We start from the raw sequence: 16,745 nt of genomic DNA, 5'->3' as shown, positions 1-16,745 counted from the left end.
AGGTGGATTTGAGCAGAACGGGGACGTTATATAGGGACGGAACGGAAGCTCTGAACGGAGAACAAAATCTCGTCATGCAGAGAAGAACTGCACGAATTTGGAGACAGGGGCAGGCATGAAAATCAAAGTAATTTAATAATTTTTTTAATGTAGGAACCATGAATTTTGCACGAGGGCAAATTTTTCAACTTCTCAGAAGTTATAAGAAGAAATTTCAACGTAAATCAATTCGTCTCGACGATGAACCACACTCGTTGGTTCGAAACGCGTCGACAAAGATTTTCTGAATGTGATTTACGCCGAAATTTCTTCTTATAATTCTCAGAAATTGACAAATTTTATATGGATTTTACACCTTTTGTCGCCACGAACACGATAGCGATATCTGTTTTTCAATCTGAGTTCTGAATCTTCCAGTCACTTCCAGAATGCACGCGGAACCATGATTTCAGCGAAATAGGGAGCAGAACCAAGACCCATGAAATTTTCCCACGGAGGTAAAATTTCACTTTGTCAAAATATGGTCAAGTTTATACTTGTTTTTCATGGTTTTCCGCAGGGATCCTAATGGTGAAATCAGATTTGGCGGAACCATGAGCCATGAAATTTTCCCACGGAGGTAAAATTTCACTTTGTCAGAATATGGTCAAATTTATACTTGTTTTTGATGGTTTTCCGCAGGGATCCTAATGGTGAAATCAGATTTGACATCTAAGCAATGGATTTTTAGTGCATTCCTGAAACAGAATCTTTGAGGAATCCCGAGGGAATATAAAAGATTCCTTGAGCTCTGAATTTTCAACTTCTCAAAATTCGGATTTTGGACAGTCGTTTTAGCACTACTCAACGCCACAAATCTGATGGTGTATTTGGATTTGTCTTTCTTTCATTCCTTCTTTCAGTCAATTTTCTAAGTGCTAGTGCAGATGTTCATCTTCATGTGCAAACAATGTTCTTCTTGAAATCAATGATGTGAGATCAATGTTTCAGCAAGCTTCAGCACTTTGACAGCCTTTGCTTCAGATGGCCCTTGGTGGTGAGGTATATGTTGTGTTCATGTACTTCTTCTTTCTGCGTTATGTTGTACGGATCCATGATTGATGTTGATGCAGGATCTTGTTTATTTCATGTTGTCATGATTCCTTGCTTCATGTTATGCAGAATCTTTTTATGTGATGTACTTTCTGTCATAACTCTTTATGTTATGCTTTGAGATCCCTTGTTGTATGTTGTTGGGATACTCTTGTTATCATCATGCATGTGTTTTGCTTTGACATCCCTTTTCTGCCATGTTGGTGCGATGTGCACCATGCTTGTTTTTGTGTCATACTGATAGGAGTCTTTTGATTGAGAGTTCTAGTTGTGGAACATCTCTTAGAGCCACTCCTACGTGAGGGCATTCTTCCTTGTATGATCGAGACATCATCTCTGTGTACATCACCTTATCGACAACACATAATGCAGTGGCCTACACCATCTTGACACTGGGGCCCAGAGACGTAATCCCTCTTGGACGAACTCCATTATCAACGGCTTATGTTTTCATGTGCTGATGATTGTTATGTCCCTCTTCTTTACAGTCTACAGTTTTATTTGTTAATGTTCTTTTAAAAAATAAATTTTAACACATCACGAAAGTAAAAGGTCTTGGAAAGGTCCTTCTTCACACCCAGACCTAGATCATTCGGTGGGCCCCAACAAGATGCTCCTTCTACAAATGTAACCAAAGTTTGTCACCCACTTGGAACTTATGTGGCCCCTGATATTGATCATGATGTTGTTTGTACTTAGCATTTTCCCTATCCAATATGTCATGGACCAGCTAGAGAATGTGATGAATGCATTCATTGAAGCTTGTAGATCTGTCAACTTTGGACTGAACATGAGTCGAATCTTCTTGAGGAGCCGCAAGTGGTATGGAAACATCAATGGGATATAGTGGAGGGAATCCCAACCCCACTTGAAAGGGGTTGTGGTCCCTTGAGCTATGGAGAGATATATTGTAGGTGAGTTGGACATAGGGGAGGATTTCATCCTATGTGTGTGGATGCTTCAAGTTGTACATGCGCAAAATGTGCACAATCATCCTGTTGATGACCTTTGTTTGGTCATTAGTTTGGGGGTGGAAGGTCGTGGACTTAGTGAGCTTGGTATCCAACATTGACTAGAGGCTTGACCAAAATGTATTCAAGAACCTGCTGTCTTGATCTGAGATAATGGACTGTGAGTTCTTAAAGTGTATCCACACTCGTTCAAAGAAGAGCTTAGTTGTGGCTTCTACTATGATACTCTTCTTGCATATTGTTAGAACGACCATCTTAGAGAATCTGTCAACAACCACAAAAATGTAGTTGTTTCCACTCTTAGTAGAAGGAAGGCCTAACATGTAATCTAGGGGTAGGAAAACGAGTATATAGGCCTTGCTTCTTGATGGTTGGTTTGGTAATGGCACAGACAGTGCAGGATCTAATGTGCCTCCCAACATCTTGTCAAAGGTTCGGTTAGTAAAATTACTTTTGCAGTGTTGCCACTGTTTTCTCTACTCCGAAATGTCCAACGAATCGACTAAAGTGTGCCTCCCTAATCATCTTGCCACACTCATTTGTAGGAACATAGAGGTGTCCCACGTGGCATAACAGTGCGCCCTAGAGGTGAAAATATGGAACTTGCTTTCCTTCCAGGAGCATTTGGTATGTGTTTCCAAATTCTAGATCTTTCTTATAATGATGCAGCCACCCCAAAGTCTCATTTCCAAAAGAGTCGAGCGTAGTGGTCAATGCCATAACCGGTGGTCAGTTGAGAGAGTCTGCAACATTATTGGTGTTGCCCTTCTTGTACTTGATGTTCAAATGGAACTATTGCAGATATGTGGACCATTTTTTATGGCGATAGTTTTGCAACTTTCCTTGTGTTTGTATGAACTATAGGGGTTGGTGGTCTATGTGGATGATCATTTCATCCCCAAAATGTAATTCTTCCATTGCCAGCAGGCCTGCATAATGGAATACATCTCTTTGTCATAAGTGGGATACTTTCAGACTGTATCTAAAAGTATCTCACTGTGATATGCCACCAGATGTCCCTACTGGGTAAGAATTGCACCAATAACATAGTCAAAGGTCTCTATCTCAATTTCAAATGGTTGCTGCAAGTCTGGTAATGTGATCACTAGTGAAGAGCAGAGGTGATTCTTCAACTCGATAAACGCCTTATGTTGGAATTCTTACCAAAATAACTTTGCTTTTTCTCTTCCCTTGGTGACTTTACTCAAAGGCCAAGTGATAAGAGAATCCAATCATGAACCTGCGATAGAAATTGGCAAGACCCAGAAAGATGCAAAGCTCTGTTAGAGTGGTTGGGGCTAGCCAATCCCAAATAATGTGTATCTTGGTTGGATCCACATGCACACCCCGCTCATCAATGATATGCCCCAAATATTGAACCTTGGCCATCCAAAAAGTTCATTTCTCCAGATTGACAAAAAATTTGTGTTGTCACAGGGTTTGGAGGACCTGTCAGATATGGTGTATGTGCTCTTCCCAACTCCGGCTGAAGATCAGGTTGTCATCGCGGTACACTACCACGAATGAGTTGGTGAAGAGCCACAATATGTCATCCATCAACAACATGAAGGTTGTGGGGGAATTTGCCAACCTGAAAGGCATGAACAACCATTCAAAAAGGCCCTTCTTGGATTTTAAGGTGGTCTTCCAAACATCAGAGGGTTGAATTTGTACCAGGTGATAACCGAACTTCAAGTCAATATTGATGAAATATTTGGCACCCTTGAGCTGGTCCAGAAGACCATCAATCTGTGGGATTGGATACCTATTTCGAACAATGATCTTATTCATCGCTCAATAGTGAATACTACTCCTTGATGGCATCTCAAAAAAAATTCCAAGTGGGTGTGGTTGAAAATAATGAGGGCTCTCTCTCGTCCCTCTTCTCAAAGTAGGTTTCCCACTAGTCCTTGACGTGGGGGGTGACTTTGAGGAGTGAAAAAGTAATCTTTTCCTTATTGGAAAAATCACGAACCGAAAAATATCCTTCTAAAAAATTTAACCCTTTGTCTACGACATCTGCATCGATTTGGCTGTCAAATACTGGGATGTCAAAGTTGACTTGTATCTTAAAGGGAGTGGTGCCTCTAGAGTGGCTAGTGGATGAAGATGTGTCGCTTGCAGGTAGTTGTTGAAGGATCTAGGCAAAATTTTCCATCATCACGTTCCTTTGTTACTCGAAGGATTCTTCAAGAAATATTTGGAAGGGATCTTATGCTCCCTCATATTTCTTTTCTTTTTCCATGGGAGGCTGTCGGGGTTTGCGAGGCTGGTCTTGAAAAAGTTCAACCAGTTTGAGCCCTAACTCCTTATACCCTGACCTCATTGGGGACATGCAAAGAAAAATAGAGAAAGAGCAGACCACTCTAATACCATTGATCCAGACTTATGCAGCAACGCAATAGAATAAAGATATAGACAAAAACACAAAGATGCGATAGAAATAAATTTCATTATTATCAAAGAACTGAAATATTGTTACATACCAAATGGAAATAAACTAGCTCACGCTATGGTAGCTTTATCTATGAGAAAAGATGTGGCGACTACATGCCTATGAATTGTGTTACAATGAGGCTCGGTGGCCTTTTTATCATTGAAAAATAATGAGAAACCCTAAACATCCAAAAACCTAACCCTAGGAGATGAAGCGCCAAACATCTATGGGCCCCTTTGGGATAAGTTGGAATGTCAACTTCTAGGGGATGCAAATTTGGTATACAATCTCCGTTTGGCTATGATAATACTTCGTTTCGAAGATCTCGAAGAGGAGAATGAAAACAAACCAGTAAACTGGTTTGGCACTTTTTTGGTCTCTCTGTTTCCTCTAAAAACATATTTTAGTCCTATTGTAACTCTCAGAGACAATTCCTAGTTGTGGAGGAACCAATTCCCAATACATATTAAGATTAAATAGGAATACTTAATATCAATGTCCAGAGGGACAGGCCATGAGGGTTTGCAACCAAAACTTCTAATTCTAAAAACTTAGCTTTCCAAAACAGAATGGCCAGAGAAACTCTAAGGGTTGTGGGATCTTAGATTGAAGGAGTGGTTTGAAGAAAATAAAGATGACATAGTTCATACCCAGGAAATTAAGAATCTGAATACAACTGTTGTAGAAATAATACTGAAAGGTTGAGAAGATGTGGATGAATTTACAACATGGTGAAACACCCTTTAAGGCTTCTTTAAATAAGTTTTGCAGGTACTCTCTCTTGAGCAGACAACATTAGTAAATATGATGAATAAAAGAAGCCAACATCTTCATTACACTCATGCTGATAGAGGGAAAACATTGAATGAAGAATGAAAACAAAAAAAAAGAAAACATTACTGCAACTACCCAAAGTTGCAATCAAACTGCAATGTATTCTTCAGATTTCAGAGAAATTTTTGGTTTACAATGCCCGTCATGAGAACTGAACTCTGAACCTCTGAACGCCCATTAAATGTTACCTTTATATTTTTATTTCCCCTCTCAGCCTAACTATCTCAATTAGTTATAAAATTGATTCCTAAAACATTTACAAAACTGTCTATTTCTGAAAGGATTCAAAATAACAAAATTTCAATGACATGGTTTTAATATTATAAATATTATATAAATAATATACATAATATTATCAAACCCACTTTTATAATGTATTTACAATATGTCGCTTCATATTTTTTTTTGGATTAACAGTACATCTAATAAGCTTCTCATGTACGTAATAGGAGTGGACCCCAACACATGCTATTGAATATAATAATGGATATTAATAGTGCTTGGGTCTGGTACTTTAGATGACACTTATTTTTACCAAAACCATAAACTTCCCACAGAGCCACCTATTGGTGGTTTTTGGAATAGAAGAAGGTGTCACTGGAATCAATGATGGTCGTGGATCCTGCTGATGGCGGATTTCAAAAAATTGCATCCCGACATCACTCATTGTCTTAACCTTCGAACATTTTATGCCACCGTGACTTCGTTGATTTAGGGTACTGTAACCAATGATGAACCATCGAACGACGATGACATAATCTCCATCATTTAACTACCTCTAAAGTAGAACTCTTCTTCATCTCAGATCTTATCCTAATTGTTCCTCCAATGATCGTCACATGCCTCCAAATAAAGTTTCTTTGTTTTATGAATTTTCCCAACTGGAGTGTCGGTCCCAATACTTTCTCAGAATTGCTAAAAAAATTTGAATGCATCCTTGGGCCAAGCCTCTTTCAAGTGAAAGTGTTTTCAACCATTAATCTCATCATCACCTAATATAGCTAGCTTCAAATTCTTCCTTCGCTGAAGACTATGCTAAGCAAGCAACTTTTGTGTCTTTAATTGGACATCTCATCCAATCATATCTATATTTAATGTTTTCCCATGTATGGCAACCAAATCTAGGAAATATCTGCTTTATTGAGCCTATTTGAAACCAAGGCCATTCTTGCAAAATTAGCAACTTTAGCATTTGATGGCCTCCACTATCACTGGTGCTGAAAAGTTGCAGCATTGGTGTTTTTTTTGCGAATGATATGATATATCTCCCTCCCAGTCCTGTATCTGCCTTTTGTCAGCTAAAATAAGGGGAAAACACTCCAATAAATACCCAACAAGCATCTTCGGAGCTCTACCAAATTTTTTTAATACAGACAATGAGACTACTGGTCATTTTTGGAATCCAAGGTCTCATTATGGCTAATCTTTTTCATTATAAGAATCCTTTGTATTCATGTAACCACTTCATGGGAAGGATTTGCAGGTTTTACAAAACTAATAAGATCATAGGGAATATAGTCATAAAAAGACCCTTTGAGCGGAGAGCTACCTGCTGGAAGAGGTGTTGTTCTGATATTGAAATTGTCGTGGTTCTCAGGAAGAATTGACCAGTCAAAGGTATCAAGAGCAGGCGTAACTCTCTGGGGTTTTAACTTATACTCTCTTGCCGCTTGCTCTTTCCAAATACTTACTTCCATGTTGTTATTTTTATGCTCAACTCTTCTATTGGAGAAGAAAATTAATAGTTTAGACTAAAGCTCTACATAATTCTTGCATAATGGAGCACATGCATATATTATGAATGGCAGTTGGGTATGTCGCTCCCTTGTCATTCGAAAACTCATCTCTCAAAATTTTTCATTTACTTCGGATTTAGCATTCCAGAGCATTATATTACCACTCACTGGGAGACTCTTGCAAGCTCTCATGCTTAACTAATCAACTTCTCTGTCATGCCATCCTCTTTTCCAAAATATGAGACATTTATATTTTTCAATCCATCTATCAATTTTGAAAGAAAAATTAACAATTTCAAGGTTCTCCCATGGCTGCTTTGATAAAATTCCACAACATTTTTACTTTCCAATATTAACTTCCGTTATGAATAATACCTGTAAACAACCAACGCCTAAATCAAATTCAATATCTTCCATGGACCAATTTCGACATGAATATGCTAATGAAAGATTTTTGTTTTGGATTCATATTATATATTAGTATTATGTGCCATAACTAATATCCCACATTGGTTGGAAAGATCACTGTTTTTATGTTTGTAAGTATCCAAAACCTTGTGTCCACTTGACACGTTAAGAAAAACATCGACCCCATTGTGAGCTCCTCTATCAGAACATTATATGTGCAAGCATTATATATGCATTGCCTTTGGTGGAACCTGACTATCGATTGATATGTGCAAGCATTATATATGCATTGCCTTTGGTGGAACATTTGGTGGAACATGACTATCGATTGATAGATCATGGTTCTTGGTTTGCGAGTATGAATTCTTAATTTCAAAATTGGGCACATTATGCTCCCATAATTTTATAAAAATAAATAAGGCAAGAATCACATTATGCTCCCATAATTTTATAAAAATAAATAAGGCAAGAATCCTTATATCAAAATTGGGCACATTATGCTCCCATAATTTTATAAAAATAAATAAGGCAAGAATCCTTATATCATAAGGCAAGAATAAGGCAAGAATCCTTATATCATAATTTTATAAAAATAAATAAGGCAAGAATCCTTATATCATAAGGCAAGAATAAGGCAAGAATCCTTATATCATAGAGGAACCAAATTTCCCCAAATTCATCTTTTTTCTTTTTAACACACAAGTGTCGTAAAATTTTTCATGTGAAAACGAAATCATTGTCCTACCTAGCAAAATTAAGCTACTACATCTTGGATCCAACTGGAGACAACACCTTTCCTGCAAAGTGCTGAGAACTGTAGACCAGTATCCTCTATTGGGCATGGGGTCATAAATATTTGAACCTTGTAGCTATAAAAACTTAAAATCCCTTTGAATGTTCTGTCTATTAGAACATTTTTCTTCTTCCCTGTTAACTAAAACACAACTTCTTCAAAACTGAAAATTAAATGCTCAATTCCTGTGCTTATTTATATACAGCTCCTAGTTATATACATGGTTAAGTTCCCTCAAGTGAATTCCACCTTTTAGTGGTACCAGGCCAACATTTGAGTACTGGACTTTATGCCTCTGTGTTGCTGAAATTTAAAAATAAAAACTGGCAAGTACGATATAAATTTTCAGATAAAACATTTTGCACATGCCCAAAAACTAAAATTTATTGCTGACCAAGGAACGCTTCCATATAATCAACTACGAGATCATAAAATGTAGGAGAGAAAATTGTAGCTGCCTCCTTTTCTTTAGAAAATTCTTGATATGTGTTTTCTTGCACAGGTTAGCCACAATCACTGTTTAGCTCTTCACATTTGGGCTTTTCTTGGAAGAAATTGTTGTAGGACATTTCCTTTCCATTTTCCAGCAAGTCAATCTTCTTGGAAATATGCAATGAAATCTTCATCTTCTGAACTGTAAGTATCATAAACTGGATAATTTGTTGATGAATCAAAACAGGAGCACCAGAAAAGTATATAAAGTATGACCTTTGAGGGTTTGTCTGCAATTGAATGAGTTCTTCTTTTTCATCAAAAGATAATGCAGGTATTGTCATCTTGAAACCCAAAAAAGAAAACTTAATGTGAATACCACAGGTGATGATACACAACCTATTTATGAGACTTATCACCTTCAAAACTTTATGAAACCTAGGGAAATTTTATCTAATACGTTCCTTGGTAGTGACACCAAAAGATGTTGTAACTCTCAGAGACAGTTCCTGGATGTGGAGGAACCAATACCCGAGACATCGAAGATTAAATAGGAATAGTTAATATCAATGGATGGAGGGACATGCCATGATGGATTGCAACCAGAACTTCTAATTTTGAAACCCTAGCTTTCCAAAACAGAATGGCCAAAGGAACTCTGAGGGTTGCAAGATCTTGGACTGAAGGAGTGATTTGAGGAAAATAAATATGACAGAGTTCATACCCAGGGAATTAAGAATCTGAATCAAACTGCTATAGAAAGAATACTGAAAGGTTGAGAAGATGTGGATGAATTTACAGTGTGGTGGAGCACCCTTTAAGGCTTCTTTAAATAAGTTTTGTAGGTAATCTCTGCTAAGAGGACAACATTAATAAATATGCTGAATAAAAGAAGCCAACAAATTCATTACACTCACGCTGATAGAGGAAAAAGATTAAATGAAAGAATGAAAATACAAAGAGTAAAACATTACTGCAACTACCAAATTTGGAATCAAACTCTAATGTATTCTTCATATTTCAGAGAAATTTTCTGTTTACAATTCCCGTCATGAGAACTGGACTCCGAACCTCCGAACCCGCATTAAATGTTACTTTCATATTTTTATTTCCCCTCTTAGACTAACTATATTAATCAATATAAAACTGATTCCTAAAATAGTTACAAAACTATCTATTTTTGAAAGGATTCAAAATAACAAAATTTCAATGATATGGTTTTAATATTATACATATTATATAAATAATATATATAATATTATCAAACCCACTTTTATAATGGTTTTACAATATGTCCCTTCATATTTTTGTTTGGACTAACATTACATTTGATAATCTTCTCATGTATGTAATAAGAGTGGACCCCAAAACATACTATTGAATATAAGAATGGATATTGATAGTGCATGGGTCTAGTACTCGCAGCGGCTCTGATTTTTTCCAAAACCATAAACTTCCCACAAGGGCACCTCTTGGTGGTTTCTAGAATAGAAGAAGTTGTCGTCAGAATCAATGATGACCGTGGATCTTGCTGATGGTGGTTTTAGAAAAAAGACTTTCCGACATCACTCATTGTCTTAACCTTTGAGCATTTTATGCTACCATGACTTCGTTAATTTAGGGTACTGTAACCATGGACCATCAAGATGATGACACAATCTCCATCATTTAACTACCTCTAAATTCAAACTCTTCTTCATCTTGGATCTGATCCTGATTGTTCCTCCAATTCTCAGCACAGGCCTCCTAATAATGTTGCTTTATTTTATGAATTTTCCCAAGTGGAGTGTCGATCCCTATACTTTCTCAGAATTGCTAAAAATTCTGAATGCGTCCTTGGGCCAAGAGTCTTTTAGTTCAAGGTGTTGTCAACCATTAATCTCATCATCACCTAATATAGCTAGCTTCAAATTCTTCCTTTGCTGAAGATGATGCCATGCAAGCAACTTCTGTGTCTTTAATTGAACATCTCATCCAATCATCTCTAAGTAATATCTTCTTTCTTGAGCTCGTTTGAAACCAAGCTTTTGCTTGCAAAATTAGCCACTTTAGCATTTAATGGCCTCCACTATCACCGGTGTTGAAAAATTGCAGCATTGGTTTGTTTTTGTTTGTAAGGGATACGATAAATCACCCTCCCATTCTTATATCTGCCTCTTATCAGCTGAAATAAGGGGAAGACACTGCAATAGAGCTCCAGTAAAATTATTCAGAGCTCTGTTGACTTTTGTCAACACAAGCAATGAGACCACCAGTCATTTTGGAATCTAAGGTCTCGTTATTACCAATTTCTTCATTCTGAGAATCCTTTGTATCCATGTAACCACTTCATGGGAAGAGGGATTTGTAGGTTCGAAAAAATTAATAAGATCTTAGCGAATATAGTCATAAAAATACCCTTTGAGCAAAGGGCTACTTGTTGGAAGAGGTGTCATTCTGATATTGAGCTTGTCGTGCTTCTCTGGAAGAATTGACCAGTCAGAGGTACCAAGAGTAGGTGTAACGCTCTGGGTTTTAACATATACTAAGTTGTCAATTTCTCTCCCCCCAGGATCTACTTCCATGTCATTATTTTTATGCTCAACTCTTCTATTGGAGAAGTGAATTAATAGTTTAGACTAAAACTCTACATAATTCTTGCATAATGGAGAACATCTATATATTATGATTGGAAGCTAGGTATGCTGCTCCCTTGCCATTTAAAAGCTCATCTCTCATTTTCATATACTTTGGATTCAACATTCCAAAGCATTAGATTACCACTCAATGGAAGACTCTTGCAAGCTCTCATGCTCAACCAATTGACTTCTCTGTCACACCATCCTATTTTCCAAACTGTGACACATTTTTATTTTCCAACCCATCTATCGATTTTGAAAGAAAAATTAACAATTTTGAGGTTCTCCCACGGCTACTTCGATAAAAATTCCAAAAAATTGTTACTTTCCATTGTTAACTTCCATTATCAATAATACCAAAAAATAACCAACGCCTAACTCAAATTCCATCTCTGCCATGGACCAATTTTGGAATGAATATGGTAATTAAAGATTTTTATTTTGGATTCATATTATATATTAGTATTATGTGCCACAAATAATATCCCACATTGGTTGGGAAGAGAAATTTTTGATGTTTATAAGCATTGACAACCTTTTGTACACTCAACACGTTCAACAGAACATCAAACCCATTGTGAGCTCCTGTATCAGAACATTATATGTTCAAGTATTATATATGCATTGCCTTTGGTGGAACATGACTATCAAATTATAGATCACGATGCTCGATATGCAAGTATAAATTCTCAATTTTGAAATTGGGCACATCATGCCCCCATAATTTTATAAAAATGAATAAGGCAGAAATTCTTATATCAAAGAGGAAGTCGTTGCCTTTGGTGGAACATGACTATCAAATTATGGATCACGGTGCTCTATTTGTGAGTATGAATTCTCAATTTTGAAATTGGGTACATCATGACCACATAATTTTATAAAAATAAATAAGGCAGAAATTCTTATATCAGAGAGAAAGTTGTTGCCTTTGGTGGAACAAGACTATCAAATTATAGATCACGGTGCTCGATTTGCGAGTACGAATTCTCAATTTTGAAATTGCGCACATCATGCCCTCATAATTTTATAAAAATAAATAAGGCAGAAATTCTTATATCAGAGAGGAAGCCGAGAGCTAAAATTTACTCAGTAAAGAACCAAATTTCCCAAAATTCATCTTTCTGTTTAATACACAAGAGTCTTAAAAGTTTTTATGTGAAATCACGAGCCTCAATGAAACCATTGTCCTCCTTGGAAAAATTAAGCTAAAACAAATCCCTCAAAACAACTCTGGAAGTTTAGGACCCGAAACACTGCCAAAAATAGTAAGTTGTGCTACAATTAAGGAAACTATAAAAAAACAATGGTAAGGGTCCAAGTGGAATAGGAGGGTGACCACCAATATCCACCTAGATCAATCCTCCCCCTTAGGAAGTAATGTTCCCCATTGCGTTGAGTGCCTCGATGAGATGGGGAAACTTCTGCTGAACTTGGTCCCAGGTGAGCCACTCACGTTGGTGTTGGAGTTGGCCAGATTTGATAACCCGATACAAGTGGATCTTCTGCTAGCAATTATTCTTGATCTGCGTGTCCATGATTCGATTAGTTGTGGCCTATTTCATGCAGTGCAGGTTTAGCTCTATTGGTGTGAGTTGTTCTTCAATGTCTAATGTGTCCAGTAATAGTCGAAACAATGGCCAAAGGCGGTCCACTTTGAACACCAGGTGTAGGCCAATGAATGGGGGAATGTTGAGCTCAAAAGAATTGTCTCCCATAGCCTTAGTGATAGTGTAAGTGTTAGAAAAATGATATATATGATAGAGAAATGAAATACATAAAACTAGAGAGACACAGATATACATCGTTCACCCAGTTTGGGCTACGTCCACCCCAAACAGCCAGTCCTTCCTTTCTATTATCCAGCAAAATGAAGAGACACAACCTACAGTAGATCCGCTGTAATATCCTCTGTTTTCTCTCACAGTCTCACATATTTGTTTCTCAATCTAAGAATACACATCTATTACACAGCCTCAATACAATACCCTCATACAAAGAGAGGAGTTGCCTTCTAGGGAAAAGAACCCTAAACTAAACATAAGTTCTACCGTCAGATCATCCGCTTAATGAACAGCCCAGATTGACTAGAAATTACTATACTTTTACAAGGAAATTTTACATCTGTTTTAGCTTCGGGGGCGCTGCCCCCCAAACCCCTGCCGAGGGACCGCTAGCCCCCAGACCCCCCAGTCGGGGGGGATTAGCCCCCCCCCCCACACCGCCATGGGGGGGACAAGTCCCCCCCGCACCCCCCCCCCGCATGGAGGGGTGTACAATTTTCCTAGGATATACATCCGGCTGAAACAAAGACCTCTAAATAATCATGCTCCACACCCAACAATAAGGCCCATATCAGAGCGAGAAAAGCTTGCGGTGGGCCCCAATGAGATGATCCTTCTACAAATGTAACCAAAATTTGTTGCCCACCTGGAAGTTGTGTGGCACTCGATGCTGATGATGATGTTGTTTGTACTTAGCATTTTCTCTTTCGAATATGTCATGGACCTACTAGCAGATGTGTTCAATGATTTCAATGAAGCTGGTAGCTCTATCAGCTTTAGACTGTACATGAGTCAAATCTGCATGAGTAGCCACAAGTGGTATGGCAACATCAAAGGGACATATTGGTTGGAATCCCAATCCCACATAAAATAGGTTGTGGCTATTTGAGCTATAGAGAGCTCTACTGTAGCTGTGTTGGGCATAGGGGAGACTTTCATCCCATGTGCATGGATGATTCGAGTTGTACATGTGAATAATGTGCACGATCATCCTATTGATGACCTTTTTTTTGCCATCAGTTTGGGGGTCAAAGGCCATGGATTTAGTGAGCTTGGTATCCAACATCGACTAGAGGCTTGACCAAAATGTACTCAGGAACTTTCTATCCCGATTTGAGATAATGGACCGTGAGATCCCAAAGTGTACCCACACTCGTTCAAAGAAGAGTTTATCTATGGATTCCACTGTGATACTCTTCCTGCAGGCTGCCAGAATGGCCATCTTAGAGAATTTTCAATGACCATGAAAACATAGTCATTTCCATGCTTAGTAGAAGGAAGGCCTTACATGTAATCCATGGAGATGAATTCCCAAAGCCGACTAGGGGTAGGTAGAGGAGTATATAAGCCTTTATTATTGATGGTCGGTTTGGTAATGGTGTAGGCAGTGCAGCATCAAATGCACCTCCCAACATCCTCTCAAAGGTTTGACCAATAAAAATAATTTTGTAGTACTTCCATTGTTTTCTCAAATCTGAAATGTCCAGCGACCTGACTATAGTGCACCTCAAAAATCATCTTGGAACACTCACTTGAATTAACACAGAGGTGTCCCAAGTGGCATAATATTTCTCCCTACAGGTGAAAATATGGAATTTTCTTTCCTTCTAGAAGAATCTGGTATGTGTTGTCGAAATCTAGATCATTCTTGTAAAGATGTGGCCACCCATAAGTCTTGTGTCCACAAGAGTCGAGCACAGTGGTCAGTGCCATAACCATTGGTCGAATGAGATAGTATGCAACATTATTGGTGCTTCCCTTCTTGTACGTGATGTTCAAATGACACTGTTGCAGATATGTGGACCATTTTTTATTGCGATCATTCTGAAACTTTCCTTGTGTATGTATGAACTGCAGGGGTCGGTGGTCTGTGTGGATGACTGTTTCCATCCCAAGAATGAAATGAATCCATTTTTCAGCAGGCTTGCACAACTGAATACATTTATTTGTCATAAGTGGGACACTTTTAGGCTGTATCTAAAAGTGTCTCACTATGATATGCCATCATATGCCCCTGCTGGGGTAAGAACTGTATAAATAGCATAGTCAGAGGCGTGTGTCTCAATGTCAAATAGTTGATGTATGTATGGTAATGTGAGAACTGGTGCAGATCAGAGGTGATGCTTCATCTTAACAAATGCCTTCAATTGGGAATAATACCAAAATAACTTTTCTTTCGCTCCACCCTTGGTGACTTGACTCAAAGGGCAAGAGATATGAGAGAATCCCAATATGAACCTGCGATAGAAATTGTCAAGACCCAGAAAGTTGTAGAGCTATGTTAGAGTGGTTGGGGTTGGAAAATCCCAAATAACTTCTATCTTGGTTGGGTCCACATGCACACCCAGCTCATCAATGATATACCTCAGACATTGAACCTCGACCATTCCAAAAGTGCATTTCTCCAGATTGGCACACAATTTGTGTTGTCGCAAGGTTTGGAGGACTTGTCATATATGGTGTATGTGCTCTTCCAAACTCCAGCTAAAGATCAGGATGTCATCCAGGTACACTACCATGAACAAGTTGGTGAAGGGACGTAAGATGTTTTCCATCAGCTGCATGAAGGTTGCGCGAGGGAATTCGTCAACCCGAAACGCATGAAAAACCATTCGAAAAGGCCCTCCTTGGATTTGAAGGTGGTCTTCCACACATTAGAGGGTTCAATTGGTACTTGGTGATAACCAGACTTCAATTCAATCTTGCTAAAAGAATTGGGCCCCGTGAGCTAGTCTAGAAGGCCATCAATCCGTGGGATTGGATACCTATTCCGGACAATGATCTTATTCAACACTAGATAGTCAATACTACTCCTTGATGGTGTCTCATAAATAATTCCAAGTGGGTGCGACTGAAAATAGTGAGGGTTCTCTCTCATCTCTCTTCTCACAATAGGTTTCCCATGAGTCCTTGATGTGGGGGATGACTTTGAGGAGTGCAAAAGTAATCTTTTCCCGATTGGAAAAATCACTAACCGAAAATATCCTTCTAATAGATTTAACCATTTATCTATGGCATTCACATCTATCTGGCCTTCAAATATGAGGATGTCAAAGTTGAATTGTACCTTAAAGGGAGTGGTGCCTCTAGAGTGGCTACCAGATGAAGATGTGTTGCATGTAGGTAGCTGCTGAAGGATCTGGGAAAAGTTGTTCATCATCATGTTCCTTTGTCGCTCAAGGGCTTCTTTGAGCAATATTTTGAAGGGATATCCTACTCCCTTGTCTTTTTTCATCCACAATGGGAGGTCGTTGGGGTTTGCTAGGCTGGTCTTGCAAAGGTTCAACCAGTTTGAGCCCTAATTCCTTATACCCTGACCTCGTTGGGGACATGCAAAGAGAAATAGATAAAGAGAAGACTGCTTTGATACCATTGATCTAGACTTATGCATGAACACAATAGCATACAAATATATACATAAACACAAATATGCAGTATAAATAAAATTTCATTTCATTAATATTGAAGAACTAAAATATGCTTACATACAAAATGGAAATAAACTAGATCGGGTGATGGTAGCCTTATCTCTAATAAGAGATGTGGTGGCTACATGCCTCTGAATTGTGTTACAATGAGGCTCAATGGATTTTTTATCATTAAGAAACAATGAGAAACCCTAAACATCCAAAAACCTAACCCT

Source organism: Pinus tabuliformis, chromosome 9 (assembly GCF_031772625.1).
Source record: "Pinus tabuliformis cultivar Carrire ecotype Pingquan chromosome 9, CPIR1, whole genome shotgun sequence".
NCBI lineage: Eukaryota > Viridiplantae > Streptophyta > Pinopsida > Pinales > Pinaceae > Pinus > Pinus tabuliformis.
This window is presented reverse-complemented; position numbering follows the sequence as displayed.